Below are 19,279 nucleotides of genomic sequence, written 5' to 3'. Positions count from 1 at the left end.
AGCAGCGTAGGACTCGGTGCCGTCCTTGTGCAAAAGACTGACGGGCTTGAAAGGGTAATCAGTTATGCTAGCCGGTCACTATCCAAGGCAGAAGCCAATTATTCCACTAGAGAAAGAGAATGCCTTGCCATCATCTGGGCTACGTCAAAGTTTCGCCCCTACCTCTATGGCAGGCCCTTCAAAGTTGTCAGTGACCATCACGCCTTATGTTGGCTAGCTAACTTGAAGGACCCTTCAGGTCGTCTCGCACGATGGAGTCTGAGGCTTCAAGAATTCGACATTACCGTCGTGTACAAGTCCGGACGAAAACACTCTGACGCCGACTGCCTCTCTCGTGCCCCCGTCGACGCACCGCCGCAAGACGACGACGATGACTGCTTCCTCGGAACTATAAGTGCCGACGACTTCGCCGAAAGGCAACGAGCCGACACGGAACTGAGGGGCCTTATGGAGTACCTGGAGTGGAAGACCGCCGTTGTTCCGAAGGTGTTCAAGCGAGGACTGCCGTCGTTTTTCTTACGGAACGGCGTTCTCCTGAAAAAGAACTTCTCGGCACTGCGAACGGTCTACCTTCTTGTCGTGCCCTCATCATTGCGACCAGAAGTCCTCCAGGCCCTACACGACGACCCGACGGCTGGACACCTCGGTGTTTCCCGCACGCTCGCCAGAATACAGGAAAAATACTACTGGCCACGCCTTGCTGCCGACGTCACCCACTACGTCAAGACTTGCCGAGATTGCCAGCGACGGAAGACACCGCTGACTAAGCCAGCGGGACTTCTGCAGCCAATCGAACCACCGCACCGGCCGTTCCAGCAAATCGGGATGGACCTACTGGGGCCGTTCCCGACGTCGACTTCCGGCAACAAGTGGATCGTCGTAGCGACTGACTACCTCACCCGCTACGCCGAGACAAAGGCCTTGCCCAAAGGCAGTGCCGCCGAGGTAGCCAAGTTCTTCGTGGAGAACATCGTCTTGCGTCATGGCGCCCCAGAGGTCCTTATCACAGACAGAGGTACCGCCTTTACTGCGGACCTAACTCAGGCGATCTTGAAGTACAGCGAGACGAGCCACCGCCGCACCACCGCCTACCACCCGCAGACCAATGGCCTCACCGAGCGTCTAAATAAGACCATCGCCGACATGCTCGCCATGTACGTCGACGTTGAGCACAAGACGTGGGACGCCGTCCTTCCGTACGTGACCTTCGCTTACAACACGGCCGTCCAAGAAACGACGCAGATGACGCCGTACAAGTTGGTCTACGGAAGGAGCCCGGCGACGACGCTGGACGCCATGCTACCCAATGTCACCGACGAAGAAAATGTCGACGCCGCCGCTTACTTACAACGTGCCGAAGAAGCTCGACAGCTGGCCCGCCTGCGCATCAAGACCCAGCAGCACACCGACAGCCGTCGCTACAATCTTCGACGACGCTTCGTCGAGTACCAGCCCGGCGACCGTGTCTGGGTCTGGACGCCAATACGACGACGCGGACTGAGCGAGAAGCTTCTTCGACGATACTTCGGACCGTACAGGGTACTTCGACGTCTCGGCGCACTCGACTACGAGGTTGTCCCCGACGGCATCACGAACTCTCAGAGGCGCCGAGCTCGACCCGAGGTCGTGCATGTGGTGCGCCTTAAACCGTACTATGCTCGTTAGCGCACCTGAGGACTCTAATGTTTGCTTTCTTTATCAGTTTTCTTTAGTATTGCATGTGTTCATGTTCTGTTTTTAAGCATCGGGACGATGCTTTTTCAGAGGGGGGCATTGCCGCGAGTCTTATATTTCATGAGTTGAAGCTTCACCCACAAAGACTGTGGGCAACGCGCTGCGCAGGCCTCGCCGTGATGTGTAGGAAGCTTCGCGATTGTTTTGGAACAATCTGGAACATTCTCGTGCGCAATCCGCACGAGAATGTTCCAGCTTTGTCGAGAGATAACGCCGCCAACAGCGATATCGCTGGAAAGTTCGATGGCGCCTGTATAAAAGCCGACGCGCTTGACTGCTTGTCGGTTGATCGACGGTCGACGCTCTGTTCGCCGCTATCAGCGTATTGCTGTACTGTGAATTTCAGTTTCCCGGCCACAAGTTCGGCCAAATAAACAGTTTCATCTCGGACGTGCTGACTGCTGTCTTCGTCTACGTGACTACCACGTGACAATATGCTATCCAGCGAGTTGGGTCGTCGGCCTTTAAGGCTTGAAGACGCAGCAGTGTTAAGGTCAGGCAATACTCGTGATATTTCTGAAGAAAAAAATACTACAACTTCTGGGGAGCTATTCTCAATGCATTCATCCAAAAATGTCCCCAGTCCATTTCGGCAGAGCGCATTCAGTGATTCAGAAAAGCGGTGAGCCGTGATGTCAGCTCGTTCTTGACCACGTCGCCGCGCCGAACCCGCCAGCACATTCCTAGCGTAAGAAGAGAGTGGACGAAATGCACAGAAACAGGAATTTTTAAAGTCTGAATTTGGATATGAATGTGTCCCAGTTGCTTGAGAACGATGTAGAGGATGCGTACCGACCTTACAACTGTGTTAGACGAGCGGCCGCATTAAACCTAAATCGATGGCTAACACGATCAAAAGGCATGTGCACCGAAAATTGGATCTCTGAGGGCTGCCTTCGTTGCATTGAAGCGCATTCCGTTCCTATCATTTGTGTCGAGAGTGTTTGAAAGCTTCGTGATGCCATGATGGCGCTGCAGAACAAGAACCGGAAACAGGGGGCGCGCTTCAGGGGGCGCGAGCTCCCGCTATTCAGCGGCCGTTGAAAGGGACAGTTAATTACGTGGACACATCGAGAAGAGCTCTTCCGCCGAAGTGCTGTATTTTATTTCCAGATTCCCCATTCGAAATAAAAGAAAACACTAACGGCAGCGCGGCGCAATTATGGCGCGGCGGCGGCGGCGGCGGCGGCGGCGGCGTGATCTCTCTTGGGACTTCGGCGGCGGCGCGAGCGGCGTGACCAAAAACAGGCGGCGGCGGCGGCGTAGCGCGGCGGCGCACACCTCCAGACCGCATTGGAGTTAAATATTTCCTCCGCCCTGTCTTTAGAGTCTGCATTTTAAGGAATGGGTCAGTACGCTTGCAGCGGCCGCGTAGTGCTTTCCAACTTGAACTCAGATTTCTACAAGCTTGCCAACGCCATTGCTATTTTTTTAGGCTCTCGCTGCCTGCATCACATCTGAAAAGTGTTATTGCGAGTATAAAATCTCGGAGACATCATGAGAAATATTCAAATAAATAAATTAACTAATGAATGCCTGGACTTATAAAGCTGAAACTAGGATATGTTTATGCGGTTCACCTTGGGCGTTCATTGGCGTACAAATTGCTCTAAATACGCGGTCATAATATCCCAGCAGCGCTGTACACGCCTGGTGTTAAATCTGGCGAATTTCTCACCCTAAATCACTTACTTGCACGAAGCGCGCACTCGGCTCTAAATCACGAGGCGGCGCTAAAGTGTTCAGAGGCCGAGAGGTTCGCCAAACGCGCATGTATTATAAAAAAGGCGTCCGCCGGGAGGCATAAAATGCAAACGATGGCCGCTGTACGGCGCATGTCGACACGGGAAGTGGCTGCCGGCATTTTCCCCACCTGTCAAAAGCTCACGCAAAGCTCTCAAACGAAGCGCATTGAATTTTGTGTATCTTCTATTTCGTTTATATTTAATTTTCTTTCCCTTCCAGGATGGCAGCAAAGCAGGGCATGCTGTCCCGTTCCACGAGCTTTGCATATCTTAACGTGGCGTGTTCCGTGCTGTCAGGCCTGGCTTTCGTAAGGTTTTGCTGATGGGCGAAGACAGGAGTACTTGAATGTGAGCGCAATGCATGTCGCTGAACGGGAAGGCAAGTGCGGTAAACACCTTCGGGCGACACTCATTCTTCTCTTTGTGATCGGTTTTACGCGAAAGGAAGACGCGGTCACCAAGCACCTGCGCAGGAAGGCCTTTGTAAAACGTGGTAGAAGCTACTGTGTAGGACCGTCAAGTGCACCGTTCCTCTGAATTTGTACCTTTGGAGCGGGCACAAAAGAAATCGACTCGTAATACCGAGTTGAAGGATGCAAGTCCCCTCTTATATTCTTTGACTTATACTGTCTTTTGAAAATTTATACTGTCTTCTGAAACCTTTAATATAACTTAAGCACTCCTCATTGAAGACGGGTACTTGTGCTCACTGTTGCACCATGCACGGTGGAATGCGCGAATTTTACGCTGATATGAAGTGTCAGTTCAAAAATAGCGGGGAGTTGCTGAGCTACAGGCGAACAGCCGAACTAGAATAGACCGCAATAACACGCATTGACTTCTGAATTTCCTAAATTCAATGAGAGCTGTGGGCATCAAATAATCTTCATTGAAATCAGAATCGTTATTTTCTGGGCAGAGGGAGTTGAGGGCGGAAGGCACCTCCGGCCTCCAACATCTGCATGGCCTAGCACCCTTAATTTGCGCCTTTTGTTCTAGGCATGTCGTATAGTGCCGGGATGAATCTCGTGGAAACATTTAAATTTGAATTGCGCTAACGACAGAAGTATTTCGCATCCCACTCTCAATTCATAATTAGACCTCCTTGATTCACCTAACCCACTCGCAGCCGATACCAATTTTTGCAGCTTCAACGTACACTTGGGGGCTCGGGTTGAAGAAAACGTAGTTAACTCTCGGAACCCCAACTGGTTCGGAGTTTTCGGGTTTCTGAGTAAGCTCTCAGAACGCCCAAAAAGAAAGGAGACAAAACAGCCGACCACATCTGGAAGCCTCAATATTTTATGAAGCAGGCCTACCATCCGGTCAACTAGAGCTCGCTCAGTCTTTCTCAGTTTCGTTCGTGATCTAATTATGGGATGAGTCATAGGAAAAGTGCGGCAGAAGAAGTTACTTCGGCTTATCAAAACTGCATAAAGTCCAAGCAACCGCGCACTACGTTTTTTTTTCTCCATTAGTTGCTCCGTCCAGTTTTGCGCTATATCAAAACGACGCACTCCTTGTTCCCGTTATCTGTCTTGGTACGCCCACGCACGTCCGCCGTAGTTACCGAACAGCGCTAATTAGAAGCCGCCACGTTTTTTTACACCCACATTGTTGTGACGGAAATAGTTTGCGGCCGAGGTGCTTTTATTTTTGTTTTCCGCTTTTTGTATTAAAGAAAGCGAGGAAAGCGAAAGGCACAAGGCAGGAAGGTTAAACAAAAAGCATCTGGTTGGCTACTCTGTACTGGGAGGGATGGGGGAGGGGAATAGAAATATAGAGAGTAGGGAGGGAAAGACGGAAATGAGCGGAGATTTCGCTGACTCATGCCAGACTGCGCCACTTATTAGGATGCGTGTTGAAGTTGGTACGTGATGGACTGCCCCATTTCCTTCCTGCGCGAAAAATTTGTGCGATTTGCGCTTGGCAAACGATTACGCAAACATTTTAGCTATCGTCTCCCAGACATTACAACTTTTAACGAGAGTCTCCTCTGAACTTCTCACAAGAAGCGTGTGAGGATGCTTGGTAGCGCCAGAGAGATTATAATCAAACAGGCAAGCTCCCAGTTTTAAGAACTTCGAAGGGCACATTGTTTTTTTTTTTTTAACACTCATTTATTGATCTAATAGATCAATAAGAAAAATGTAAGTTTCATGATACGAGAAACCAGCTAGAACTTCTTGATTTTTTAATTGTCACTCTTCATAGCACGACACTGGTATTTAAAAGCAGTGTTGGCCGTAACGCGTTACAAGTAACGGCGTTACCGGTAATACGTTACTTTTTTCAGTAACTTATACCCTTGTCACACGGGAATGCTCAACCGCCGTTATACCCAACTGCGGTTACCGGACGTAACCACAGTTACCGTAAACCAGACAGAGGCGCTGTCGCACGTTTGCAGCGCTTCCAAGCGTTGTTTAGTTTATACATGGCTGCGTTCGTGCAACACCGCTATTACACCGCCTCGTACAGGGCTTCACTCTCGATTATGGACGCGTCAGCAGCGTGTTTTGCTGTGCGTCTATCAAATAGCGTGAAGCCCTGTTCAACGAACTAACGCAGCCGTGTATCAATCTAGCGAAATGCACACGAGATTTTTGCAGCACGGACGAACGTGTACCTCAAAGCCGGTAATTTATCTTCCCAAATGCGTACCAACGCCTCCGTCGTCGCAACGGTCCAGTTGACACGCTTTTGGCTCGATATTTGGCGGGGAGCCTAGCTGCTCGCGTCCGACAAGGGGGCCGCCATGTTCAGTTTACGGCGCTAACAGGGATTGCCTACCTCCGTTTACGAAAACGGTCGTTAGCGGATTAACTGTGGTTAGGGTTCTCGTGTGACAAGGTACAACAGCCGTTATACTTAACGGCCGTCATACTTAGCTGTGGTTAGACTACCCGTGTGACAAGGGTATTAGTAACGTACTCGTTACCATTTCGGAATTTTAACGGGTAACGTACTTACGTTAACATTTTTCGATAACGTGTGGTGTCACGTTACTCGTTCGTTACTTTTTAATCAAAGTATCCCTGAAGGTCTGCACTAAACTACATCGTCTCATAGGCACCACCTTTGGAGAGCACGGCCTACGTTATTTTGTCACAGCGGCGGACTAATCCTGGTTTAAGAGTACCATTCAATGTGTCCGTCGAGCGCCTTATTAACGTATAAGGGCGGAGGTACTCATTGAGGCTAGGCACCGCATACACAAAACATTTTTTGCACAGAATTGGTAGAGCTGAAACTCCCGAATGCGAATGTGGATTTATAGATGAAGACGTATGTCACCTTCTCATAGACTGTCCACATCATGACACGCCGCGACGCCGTCTTAAATCGGAACTGTTGGCATTAGACCGCAGACCGTTTAGCTTGAGGAAACTTCTGGGCCCGTGGCCAACTAGAGTTTTACAGACGCAAGCTTTAAAAGCGTTAACACGTTTCTTACAAGACAGCGGCATTGCTGACAAGTACTAAGAAATACCGAACTTTCATTTCTATAACACATGTCGTACTTATTATGCGCAGTCTCATATGACACCCATCATATGTGTGTGCTGAAGTGAATAACGTATCGACTGTTATGTACTCACGAGCGAATACATCTTCTTAAAGACCAGACGTGTGCTCTGCTGTTTTGTGCTGGTCGGACCAAATATTAACGACGGACATTATCAGAGACTTCATTCGCTGTCTTTGGAACATTTCTTTATCATTTTGTTGTGATATGTGCCTATAAGTGTGTTTTTGCATATGAGTGCCCGAGTGTTCTATTTTACATGAACTGCCTTGTATGTTTTACTTTAAGATATGTGTTCAAGTTTCACTCAAGGGCTAAGGAGTAGCCGGCGCCATAATTGTGCGCCAACATCTCCTTATATATCATATCAATAAAAAAAAAAGAGAGGCTGTCCGATAACAGCATTGAAATGCAGGTGTTGCTTGAATTCTACAAGTTGTAGTTATTAGAAAGGTCTCCCTCCAGTACTCTAGCGCTGGTTATCAACTTTCCTTTCCAAATAAAATTTGCTTCTCTCTATCGGCAACTGCGGGTATACGTTTCTATTGTTACTCAATTTTTTAGCGAACAAGGCTGACGAACACCTTCACAGAAACATTAACACCCGCAGGGCCGTTTGCTTGGGCAGGCGTTTTGTGAGTAACGTGTGATGGGGGGAGGGGGGGGGTTCGACCCCCTCCCACGCCTCGCCGTGTCCGGGAAGAGAGGATGAGGGATTGAGCCGGGGAAGAGGGAAAGGGGGGTTCAGCCGACGCCGGGTGATTGGACCTTTAAGGCTCCCCGGAAGAGGCAACACACCCGTTTGGCCCCGGTTTCACGCAGATCACACCCTTGGGTTGACCCACCCAGGGGAAATCGGCAGTCGCCTGGCGTCCTGCAGGTTGGTGCAAAGTATACTTGTGAAATCAGTATTTAAGGTAATACTGTTGTTTGGCCTAGAAGTTTCATGCGAAATATAAATATGACCTGCATAACATTGTTACTATCGATGCCAGCAGCGAAGATGCACTGATTCAAATTAGTGACCGTGTAGTAACGGCTCATAACGTGCGTTACTTTTTTTCTGTAGCGGTAACGGTGACGTGTTAGCTTTTTTTGGAGGTATTGTAGGGTGGTTACGCGTTCCTTTTTTGTCAGCGTAACGAGTAACATATTTATTATTTCTTTTGGTAATGCCTACAACACTGTTTAAAACTTGGGAAAACTCAATGTCTTGGGGCGTTTCGCATATCGCGAAGGGAAAGATTAAATTCTACAGAACAAGGCAGAGCTTTACTCAAGCAGGTTGTCTACCCTTTACGACCTCAGCACGCCGGCGAGGAGACAAACTTATTACCGAACACCATCAGGGCCCAAATCATGGCATTCCACATCCCCAAGAATATGAGCGCGAAGTATCACCCAGGCACACGGCAAGCCAGGGCTCGTACACTACAGAAGCGTTATGGGGATAACCCAACAGTCTTTTACACTGACGCCTGCAAACTGCACGGCAACCGTTACACCGTCGTTGCAACAAGCGGAGCTACAACTGTGGCGGCGTCTATAAAAAATACAACAGTCAGTACGGCCGAAACGGCGGCGGTTGCTATGGCGATCAGATGTGCAGAACAAAAGGGATATTAGGACCTTGTGATTACCGACTCTCAATCGACTTGCCGTATGTTTCAGGCTGGCGCAATACCAAGGATGGCAATAAGAATCCTAGATGAACAACTCCTCAATTCACACGCAATACTTTGGTGCCCTGCGCATGCGGGACTTGAGGGCAACGAAAGGGCCAAGCGGCTTGCTCGCGAATTAAGCATCCGAGCACCGGTCGCAACCCTCGAGAACCCCCAACAACTCCACGCGACATCCTCGAAAATCAAAGAGGAGAACGGCAAAAATACAGCTATCCCCATCCGGATCTTACCGGAGAACAGGCGCGAGATCGGCGTCGAGTGGAAACCAACACTTACCCTCACTTACAAAGACAACGCCACATGGTGTGGAGAACGGCCAACTCTCGCCCACATTACGTGGGAATGCCAATCGCGGCCCCCAAACGTCAATTCTCCCCTTTTGGGGACACAATCACGATCAGGGCAGTGGGAGAGCTGGCTTGCTAGCAAAGATTGGGAGAGCGAGCTGGCTCTGCTCGACCAAGCCCAGCGAGCCGCAAAGGCCAGTGGAGCCCTGGACTGAGGACCCCACCCACTCGCAGAGAAACGTTATATAGACAATAAATGTTTTTACTACTTCGCAGCTGATGAAATCGACTATTATTATTGTTTAAGCATTTTAGGAGCTGGCTCGCCAGGCTCTTAAAATGGAGCAAAGACCCGCGCCGTAAGCGTAACCTTAGTTCCAGATGCGATCGCTGCAGGCGCAGCTCGCGCGAAAGAGAAGTCTTCCTCTTGTTCTTCGATTACCTTGATGATGATATTAACCCATGTAAAACGACATATAGCATGGCCACGTGTAGCATGCACACGCTCGCGCGAAAGAGGTCTTCTTCGTCTTGTTCTTCAAGAGCCTTGATGATGGCAAAAACGCAGGCAAAACCACATATAGCATAGCGAACTATAGCATGAGGCGCTCGCTCCACTCCGGCAGTGTGCTTCAATACTACTAAAGTGAACGAAGAAGACAAGGCGCCGGAGCTGAGGGCTCGCAAGACAGCAGCAAAGCGGGCTCGCCGCCAAGACCCTGCGGTGAGAGCTCGCGACGCCGCAGAGAGACGTCAGCGTCATGCGGACCCCGAGATACAAGCCCGCGAAGCCGAAGCAGTGCGGAAGCCGCGGCTTGAAAAGGTACGAGCGCGGGATGCAGTGGCCAAGCGCCGAAAGCGATCGCTACCTAAAGTTGGTGGCGCCGACGCGCGCTTCAAGCGCGAATTTCTCGACCAAAAGCTCGGCCACTGCTGCAAGGTCTGCGACCGCTTGTGATTCGACAACAACCTGACCACAGTCGCTACTACAACAATGTGTCACGTCTTTATATGACAGTAGATGAATTGCACGGATCATTCACGGTTTACCCGATTATGTCCGAGCCAGCTCCTCAATCATCATTCACTTCGTGGATATGACGGGATTTGCTTTGCCTGCCGTCCGTGCCGCAAACTATCTGCTCGTCCTTCTGTGCAACGCAGCACGTGAGGCGTTACAAAAAATTGACGAAGCTTGCACTAAGTTGCGCAAGGCTTGAAACACCGAAACTGGACGATTCTGTAGTGTACTCTCGTTGCTTCTGTGTTGTTGCCAGGATTTAGCTAGGTTAGTCACAATACGGATGTCCAAACACCAGAACCGATCGTTCGCACCTCTCATATATATACGGGCGCATCGTTGGAACTCACGTTAGAAGCGAGCATCGGTACCTCCGGTCGAAGCGGGGGCTCGTTGTCCGTCATTCTTGGCTTCCCGATATAATGGATTCCGGCGTATGGCCCGCAAGCGTGCAGCACTCGACTCACGTTCACGGCTGGCGTAATCGAACTCTTCACGTCATCACCGCCTCTTGTTCTTGGCAGCTCTGGCTGCGTACTCGGTTTCGGCTTGACGATGCCGCTGCCTCTTCCGCATAGCAGCGGGCCTTGCTTCGCAAAGCGAAGCCTCTTCGTCGGCAGTACAAACCATTCTCGGTCGTCCCATGTTTGCTACTTAGCGAGCGTGGTGACGCGACCACTTATCTAGCTGTTGCCCAGATGTGGCACATGCCAGTTATGATAGCCATTTCTTGGGCTAATTGTTGCCTTCTTCATTTTTAGGAGCGAAGCTCCTTAGGCCGGCACTTCTGCGCGCCGTCGAAACTCCCTTATCTTAAGTATCGCTTTAGGTTGCAGTGGCCGGTGATTTAAGAGGAAATGTTTAGGCCATTGAGCGGTTTGGTTCTAGCGCATCAGAAATTCGAGGTTAACAGAAGTAACCCCTGCGCACAACCGGTTATAATGGTCGTCTTCACTTTCACCACCTTTATCGTGGATTGTGAAATGAAACCCATCATTCTAGCGCACTACGGGTGTTTTGTCGAAGGTAGTAGCAGACGGTCTCTCAATCCGGTGCCGGCGCAAAGAGACAATAAAACGCTGCGCGCGCCAAACGCCGTTGTTGAAGGTTCACGCCGCATCACCGCTCGCACCCCTCTTCCACCTCTCTCCCTCTTCTTGCGCTGCGCACAATCGGTCGCTCAGTCGTTCCCGCCACCGTGCGCAGCAGGCGCTCTCCCCACCCTACCGCCTTCATGATGGCGCTCTTTGGCCAACCCTGGCCGTTGCGCCACAAAAGCCCATTAGTGATCATCACCGCCTTTATGAAAGTCAGCAGCGAGATCAGGCGCATAGTCGTTTGCGTCCCATTTCAAAGGAGCTTCGCTCATCGGTTGTATTCGTACACGGTACAACTGCTAGTCTTTAGTGGACCAGTCGTGAGCAACGGGGTTTGCCCTATTTCTGTGGCACATACCTGTTGATGACGATAGTTTCCTGATAGGCCACGCGAATAACGGCCAGCCTAAACAGCTTCGCTGTTAAAAACTTGGAGGACGCTTGAGCTCCGCCTTCGAGAGTAGAACGCAGTAGCATAATCGGGCCCCGTGCGCACAGCCTCCTCAATTCTGGATTCGCTTTTCGGTGCACACCTCCGCCGCGGCGCAAGGAAAGGAATGTCTGTGCCCATAACATTGGCCATTTATAACTGTCCTGAAACGCTGACTGCAAGAGCAGTTGCGAAGGGCCCGCTACGCCATAGTTCTGTCTTTTGCGAATTGGGTAGGTACCCACCACGTGTCCGTAAGACAACACGCGCACGCACGCAGCTGCACACTTGGTTGATGGTGTTGATAATAATCATTAACTATGCCCGCGCACTTTGTAATTGGTGGGCTTTTAAACCGAACAACTCGTTACGTAATTCACTAGTTTTGACGCCTGGTGCGGTTCCACGCTTCTGTCAAGCAACATTACGTGCGTTAAGGAGACTCCTCCCACTACTTCACATTCGTATAAGCTTTTTTTTTTCTTTTGAAAAAGTTCCAAGCACTGGTGCCGATCTCTGGTAGAACACCTGCTTGCCACGCCGAAGTCCAGCGTTCGAGTACCACTGAAACCGATTTATGTTTGCATCTATTTTGAATTTTCTCTCAAGGACAACGCAAGTCTTTCGCTCACAACCAACGATGCCGACACCGAAATTTCTGCGTAATGACTCTTTAACGCTATCGCGTTAAAGTTGGAGTCTTTGTGGAAATAGTGCAGAGCGCTGCATGGTAACGGCTTTCCTGGCACATATCGTATTCATTCGCATACTACGGGCACCTGGCCTACCGCTGTGAGCTCCGATTAGGGGTCGTAATGATGGCTCAGTGTTCACTAACGTGAGGGTCTCTATGCTATACATGGCAGCTAAAGGTTTGATACTGCCGGTGAGTGTTTGCTAATGGAGGCTAAACATTGGCCTAGTGTGCTATAGTGCTAGGCGTAATGGTGGCTGATGTCGGTTATTACTGGCAAATAAGCGGCTACCTTCTTTGGTTATTTTGGAGCAATGTCCACTAGTGCAGCCAATAGTTCCTTATAATACCGCTGCTGCAAATTCCTGACGTCAACGTTAGTTACCCCCTTCCACTTGACTTTAGGCTGAAGGCTTCGCAGCTGAGCTGACTAAAATTTATTTCGCAATAGATTTTCTTAACTGCTATTAGTGGACATTCAAAAGTGCTTGTGATATTGGCGTTCATGTCGTGGACAACATGCATCTTATTTTCCTGCATTGCTCATAGGTACACATACCTCCACCCCAACAGAAAATCATCAGCTTTCATCAAAACGCCCCTTCCATCTAAATCAAACAGCAAGCGCCAACGTCTCCTGGAAACTCACGCACGTAGCGCTTATACCTAATGTGCACGCGACTTCACCTCACTGTGCATAAAAGCCTATCAGTGATCGCTTTCATGCACAGGTAATGCGCAGGTTTGTCTGATTCCCTTTGGCGACTTACCCGAGTTTTCGAAGCTAACACCAAGGAAGCCTGAGATCGCCGCGGTATTGCATTTGCGCTCTACAAAAATCAGTTTTAGATTTAACATTGCGCTGCTGTCCGCGAATAATTTGTCGCGACAAACTAGAAACAGAAGAAAAGGAAACGAGCGCCGTCAGAAAATGCGGCTGCGTATAGACGCAACTAGAAAAGTAATTTTTTGGCTACACTGTTCCTACTATTATCTTGCCGCTGCTTTGTGCAGCAATATGGGTTGGCTGAGAACTGACTGTGGCGACAAACATTTTTACGAATTCTCCTGGCTCAAAACATAAACGCGCGCGGAAGCATGTTTTTCAGTAAACCATTACGAACAAGTCAAGTACGTTTTAACAATGACAAAGCACGAGCGTTTAACGAGCTGACCAAAGTACGCATCTTAGAAGGATTTCAAGCGCCGCATGCTCCCGTAGGAAGACGACGTGCAATAATATATGACATTGCTAAGTGAAAAAAATCTATAAATCGATTCGTAGAAAGCAAGACAGGCATTTAATTTGGCTGATGCGGCGAAGCTCTTGAAATTACGTGCGCAGAGGTGAGCGTTCTGTTTCACTGATCTTTTTTTCTTTTTATTTGCACTCTCATCTAGGCGTCGCATGGACTGTAGAATTCGATAGCGTGGGAGGAGAAAATGAAGAGCGACGGGCGCTGCGCCGCACGCACTGGAGCGGCAAATCGACTTTGACGTCAGGGAAAACATTTGAAATAGGAAAGAAAAATTCACCCTTTTCGAGACAAGTATACAGAAAAGCGGGTGCCTTCTTTGCTGGAGTTTTGCCTGAACATAGAAGCGTGCAGCACTGCGGAAGTGGCGCTTTGTATTGTGCCGTTGCTCGGGGCACTTAGAAGTCGCTCTGGAAGAACATCGATGCATCTCTCAGTGCACAGAAAATCACAGAGAAATGGTTGCTTGCGTGGAATTCTGAAAGCTTAATTTGTAGTTTTAGCAGACACTTGAGAGAGTAGCGTAACATTTGACGCCTTCGGTGCGTTAAATGCAGGCACTTTCATTGATGCTATGGTGCGCGTCAGTTCAAGGCTAACGCTGTAACGTATTAGACCGTCAGACGGTAAAAAAGCGAGTGACAGATCGTGTAGAATAAAGTGTGACATCTGGTGCCCGGTTGAAAACCAGTCCGAGCCTGTAGAATCATATACCACAACACTAGACGGTGCATACGCCGACACATTCCGGCTAATTACAGACTATTATGACGCATGAGCCTACGGAATGTGTTGGAAACTTGCGTGCTGGAATAGTAATGAATGCTTGGAAGTCAGATTCGTTAAGCACATGTGAATAGCTATTTATTAAAGAATAGATCAATAAAAAGCATGATAAAGGCAGCCATTGTAAAAAAGAAAACACAATGCTCCTCAGTAGAAACTCTGCATGCTGTGTTTGACAAGACTTTATCTTGGCCTAAGCAGACTACGCAAAAGTTGATCATTTCAAATAACATGCTTTGGCTTATATGGATCCGTGAGCCACAGTAAGCCAATCGCGCACATAGTGTCGAACGCGAACTCAATTTTATTTTGAATATATGCAAGCCTTCACATCAGCGTTTCTACAGCTTATACATCCATGTCTGCATGAAGATATGCATACATCGAGGTAGTTAACGTCAAAAAAAAATTCTGCGAGTTACACACCGTTAAAACCGTCGGAGTAAGTTGGGCGCGAGTGGTTGTGATGGTATACTACGGCAGGTTAATGTCATTTCGAGCGTCATCGTTATCATCATTTCGTTTCACTGATTTCTTTATTCAATCCACCCTCTTGTCACGTGACCTGCGTGACGCTTACTACTACTACTACCAATACCACCAGTACAACTACCACCACTAATACTACTGCTGCTACTACTACCACGACGACGACGACACGCGGTAGACTGAGAGAGTATCGCTGTAGAAGAAAAGCTTATAAGATTTTTTTATGTATAAAAACGGAGGAATTGCGTGCTTCTACCAGGGATCCAACAGCAGTGCACATAAGTGCTTATTTTCCGAGTAAGTCATACGGAGGGAGAAACGCGTCTTCAGTTTTTTTTTTTTTCGCTTAGTTTTCAACGTACGATGTGACCTCCGCTGCTATGAAGAGCAGCAAAGCCCTGCATTAGCCTCACGGCCCGTGTTCCAGCCTGAGGCACATGATTTATTGCGCTATAGCCGACCAAGGCATCGCTCCAGCAAACATTCGTGGCACTGCGTGTAAGTAAATTCAAACTGCACCACTGCGCATGGTAATTTCCGGCCGTCTCGTAATGCGGCTTAGGGAGCCTACTAAGTCGTGGCGCGAAACACAGCGAAGGTGGCTCACATAAGGAATATTACGTAGAAAATGGCGCGGGGCTAAGCCCGAGAGACGCAGGCGCCCGAGGCACTAATCAACGTCGCGGCCCCGAACATCGTTGGAGCACCATGGCTCAGCGAAGGCAGGCTAATTTCTTGTTGCACACCAGAAATCCATTATTACGACCATGTGTTACAAACATGTAAACCCAAATGCTGTTTTACGTAAAAATGTTTAGCTTAGCTTGCTTGCCTTTGTTCAAGTAATAACTAATTCATTTGTACAAAATACTTGCAGATGTGATCGAATATCACCAAAATATTTACTCTAGTAAATCTATATTTAAGTACTGCCCAGTAGAGCTATCCGCCACCGAAAACCTCATTCAAGCATAACAAAATACGCTGTTGCTGGGTAAGCTTTAAGTTTCTCGTTACTATTACAATTGTTACTCGTTTGACGTCACCTGTTTAACCTAAACGTGGTATCGCCATGAAACTGATGTTCTGCGCATGCGCGGTTATAATTATTTTTATGTTAACCGTACAGCGAAACGTAGGCGAGGTGTCGCCCTACTGGTGAAAAACAAATATGTGTGTGAACTGTTATCTGTACACTGCTTTTGTGACGCTGATATTAAAATGCTAACTGTGAAGTGGGCCTGTCAAACATTTTCTGTCCTTTATCGCCGCCCTCAGGGAAACATATCTATATTTTTTGATTACTTTGAACGCGAGATGTTCTTTTTCGATTCAGAAACATTTTCTTCTTGCATAGCTGGAGACTTCAACATAGATATGAGCACTTCCAGCCCAGGGCAGCAACAGTTCTCATTGCTCATCCAGGGTACCGGCTTTTCACAATGTAATTAATTGTCCTACACGAATCACTGCTACTTGCTCTTCGGTGGTAGGCCTTATAATTACTACTAGCGATAGTGCGCTCTTTTCGGGCCGCATTGCAGTAGACATAAGTGACCACTTGCCTGTTTTCTTGTCTCTAGAAAAGCAAATGTGTTCGAAAGCAAATGCAAAGGCTCAGCGGCAACTTATATCTCTAGAAATGCTCGAACAACTCAGGAACCGCATCGCTTTAGTGGATTGGGCTCTCGTATACAGAGAAAACACAGCCGAGCGTCCTTACGGCAAATTCCTAGAAATTTTTCTTTTATTAAACCACGAGTGCTTTCCCATTGTTGCCATAAATGCATCTAAGAATGCTCGTAAGCCCTGGATGACCAGTCAGCTTACACGACGAGTGAAAAAGAAACACAAGATGTTTGCGATGTTCATTAAAACAAGTGTACAAATCACTGCGTAACCGCTTTAATAGAGAAATTAGGGTAGCTAGAACTGCTTATTACAATAATTTATTCGATAAAAATCTTTCTATAAAGCCAAAAGAAAAATGGAGATGCCTAAACATGCTTTTAAATAGGAACACGCATGGCAGGAATATAACAAGTTTAGTAATTGAAGGCAACGAAACGTCCGGCTCACATCTCGCTAACTCATTTAATTTTTCTCTGACGTAGGCCACAGTGATTTCAATGCTGGAATCTCTAGTTTCCTAGGCGACAAACTAATACCGTCCCTATTTTTTGCCCCAACGGATGAAACGGAAGTTTTTTCGATATGCAGAAAGTTAAAAGATACCTCTAGTGTTGATGCGCACAATATTCAAAGTAGGCCAGTGAAGTGTGTTCTGGATATAATTACGCCGTGTCTAACGTACATATATATAAGACCGCACTTACAACGGCTCACTTTCCCGCGGATATGCCAGCCAAGGTGACCGTGATTTATAAAAAAGGAGACACGAACGTTTTGGGAAACTTCAGGCCAGTGTCTGTTCTTCCGTATTTTTCTAAGAGGTTAGAACAAATAATCCGTGTTCGTCTCAACGGCTTTTTTCTTAAACATTCCGTAATGACTGACTGTCAATATGGCTTTACGCAAAACAGATCTACGGAGCATGCGCTACTTGTTCAAAAAGAATATATATTAAAAAATTTTGAGACACAGCTCTTAACTCTTGGTATTTTTGTTGATTTCAGCAAAGCTCTCGACTGCTTCAATCACGACATTCTTTTTGCGAAATTAGAGCACTATGGTGTACGTGGACACGTCCTTAACCTAATAAAGTCATACCTGGGTTCACGGTCTCAATACGTAGTCATTAACCATTACGCCTCACAGATGCTAAGCATTGCGAATGGCGTCCCTCAGGGTAGCATTTTGGGGCCACTGCTATTCAATGTAAACATAAAGGATGTTCCTAACATCAGCACTCATGCGAAATACATTATAGATGCAGACGACACCAGCTTTTTTTTTTTCAATAATATACAACACTTAGCAGAAATCGCAAACGACGCGCTCTCATCACTAGCCATGTGGTCACTAGTTAACTCTGAAAATAAACAAACAGAAAACAAAAACAGTACTTTTCCTTCCTAAAAAAAAACAAGTATTTCTACGACCCTCCTTATACCTAGGCGACACTGTGATCCAGTACGTAGACACCTTTAAATCATTAGGGATAACGTTCAGCAATACAATGTCATGGGATGCACATGTTAATAATCTTTATTCAACACTCTCTAGAATCATAGGAATCACTTCGCGTACAGATATATTTTTCCAACCAAAACTAAGCTTACTCTGTACTATGCATTCTTTTATTTCCACATAACCTATTGCCTGCTAGTCTGGGGCTAAACAACGTTGTCAAACATACTAAAGCTAAAAGCCCTGCAAAAGAAAATGCTCCGCGCAATTGTAAATGGGTCTGGGTACGGGCTAGTTGGTATTCCATTTTTTTAAATTGTGCTAACAGCGCAAAGTAAGACACGAGACAGAGAGCAACGAAGACGAGCGCTGGGGTCCTATGGGTCCTATGATTCGCCCACTAAGCATATCTTCCTACAATATAATATTGTGCCTGTAAACAAATTATTCGACTACAGATTTGCATGTTTTATAAATCAATAACAAGAACAAATGATTCCTTTTTTTTCTAAAATTGTTCCACTTGCGTTTCGCCACTCATCATATGACACCAGAGTAGAAAAGTAGTTACGTGTTACCAAAGTGTAGAACAAATTATGGTTTTTCTATGTTGAGTTATACTGTGCCAAAGTTATTGAATACCTCATTTTCATCATCATCATCATCATCATCATCATCATCAGCCTGTCTACGCCCACTGCAGGGCAAAGGCCTCTCCCATGTTCCGCCAATCAACCCGGTCCTATGCTTTCTGCTGCCACGTTATACCTGCAAACTTCTTAATCTCATCTACCCACCTAATTTTCTGTCTCCCCCTCCCGCGTTTGCCATCTCTTGGAATCCAGTCAGTTACCCTTAATGACCACCGATTATCCTGCCGACGTGCTACGTGCCCGGCCCATATCCATTTCTTCTTCTTGATTTCAACTATGATGTCATTAACCCTTGTTTGTTCCCTGACCCACTCTGCTCTCTTCCTGTCTCTTATTTTATGACCTCATTTTATGACTACCTAAATACTATGTCTCGTTCTGCCATTCGCAAGAGCATTATTCGGTAATCTGTGCCATGTAATATCAAATGTTTTCATGTCTTCATACATTAGATCAATTTACGTTATTGTTTTACACTCACAGTACTGTTGCCCATTATGACACATAGGTCTTTTTGTCAGTATTATTTTTATTTGTTTTTTTTTGTAAATGCACGGACACTTACACGAACTCTCTGTACAGTGGTTATTTCTGCTTTGTGCCTACTGCTGACATGTAAGGATCGCCTGGCTCGTGAAGCGGCGTAAAATTCGCCGTTTTTTTCTCGCCATGGCACTGCAAACTGTTTCACACCCTTAAAGGTTTATTTGCGATAAAACACCTATCGTACACCCCTTTTTTCTGTCAATATTATCCTAAAGGGTGTAATGTCTTCTTTGCACA

General features: G+C 47.4%; 1 pseudogene; it reads left to right on the top strand.

Annotated features, from left to right (window-relative positions):
- LOC125756424 (uncharacterized) overlaps window positions 1-18,477 on the top strand; it is a 32,774-nt pseudogene extending 14,297 nt beyond the window's left edge.
- Window positions 18,478-19,279: the final 802 nt, after the last annotated feature.

Source organism: Rhipicephalus sanguineus, chromosome 11 (assembly GCF_013339695.2).
Source record: "Rhipicephalus sanguineus isolate Rsan-2018 chromosome 11, BIME_Rsan_1.4, whole genome shotgun sequence".
Classification (NCBI taxonomy): Eukaryota; Metazoa; Arthropoda; class Arachnida; order Ixodida; family Ixodidae; genus Rhipicephalus; species Rhipicephalus sanguineus.
The sequence above is the reverse complement of the archived record's forward strand: the minus strand, read 5'-3'. Positions and strand labels throughout refer to the sequence as shown.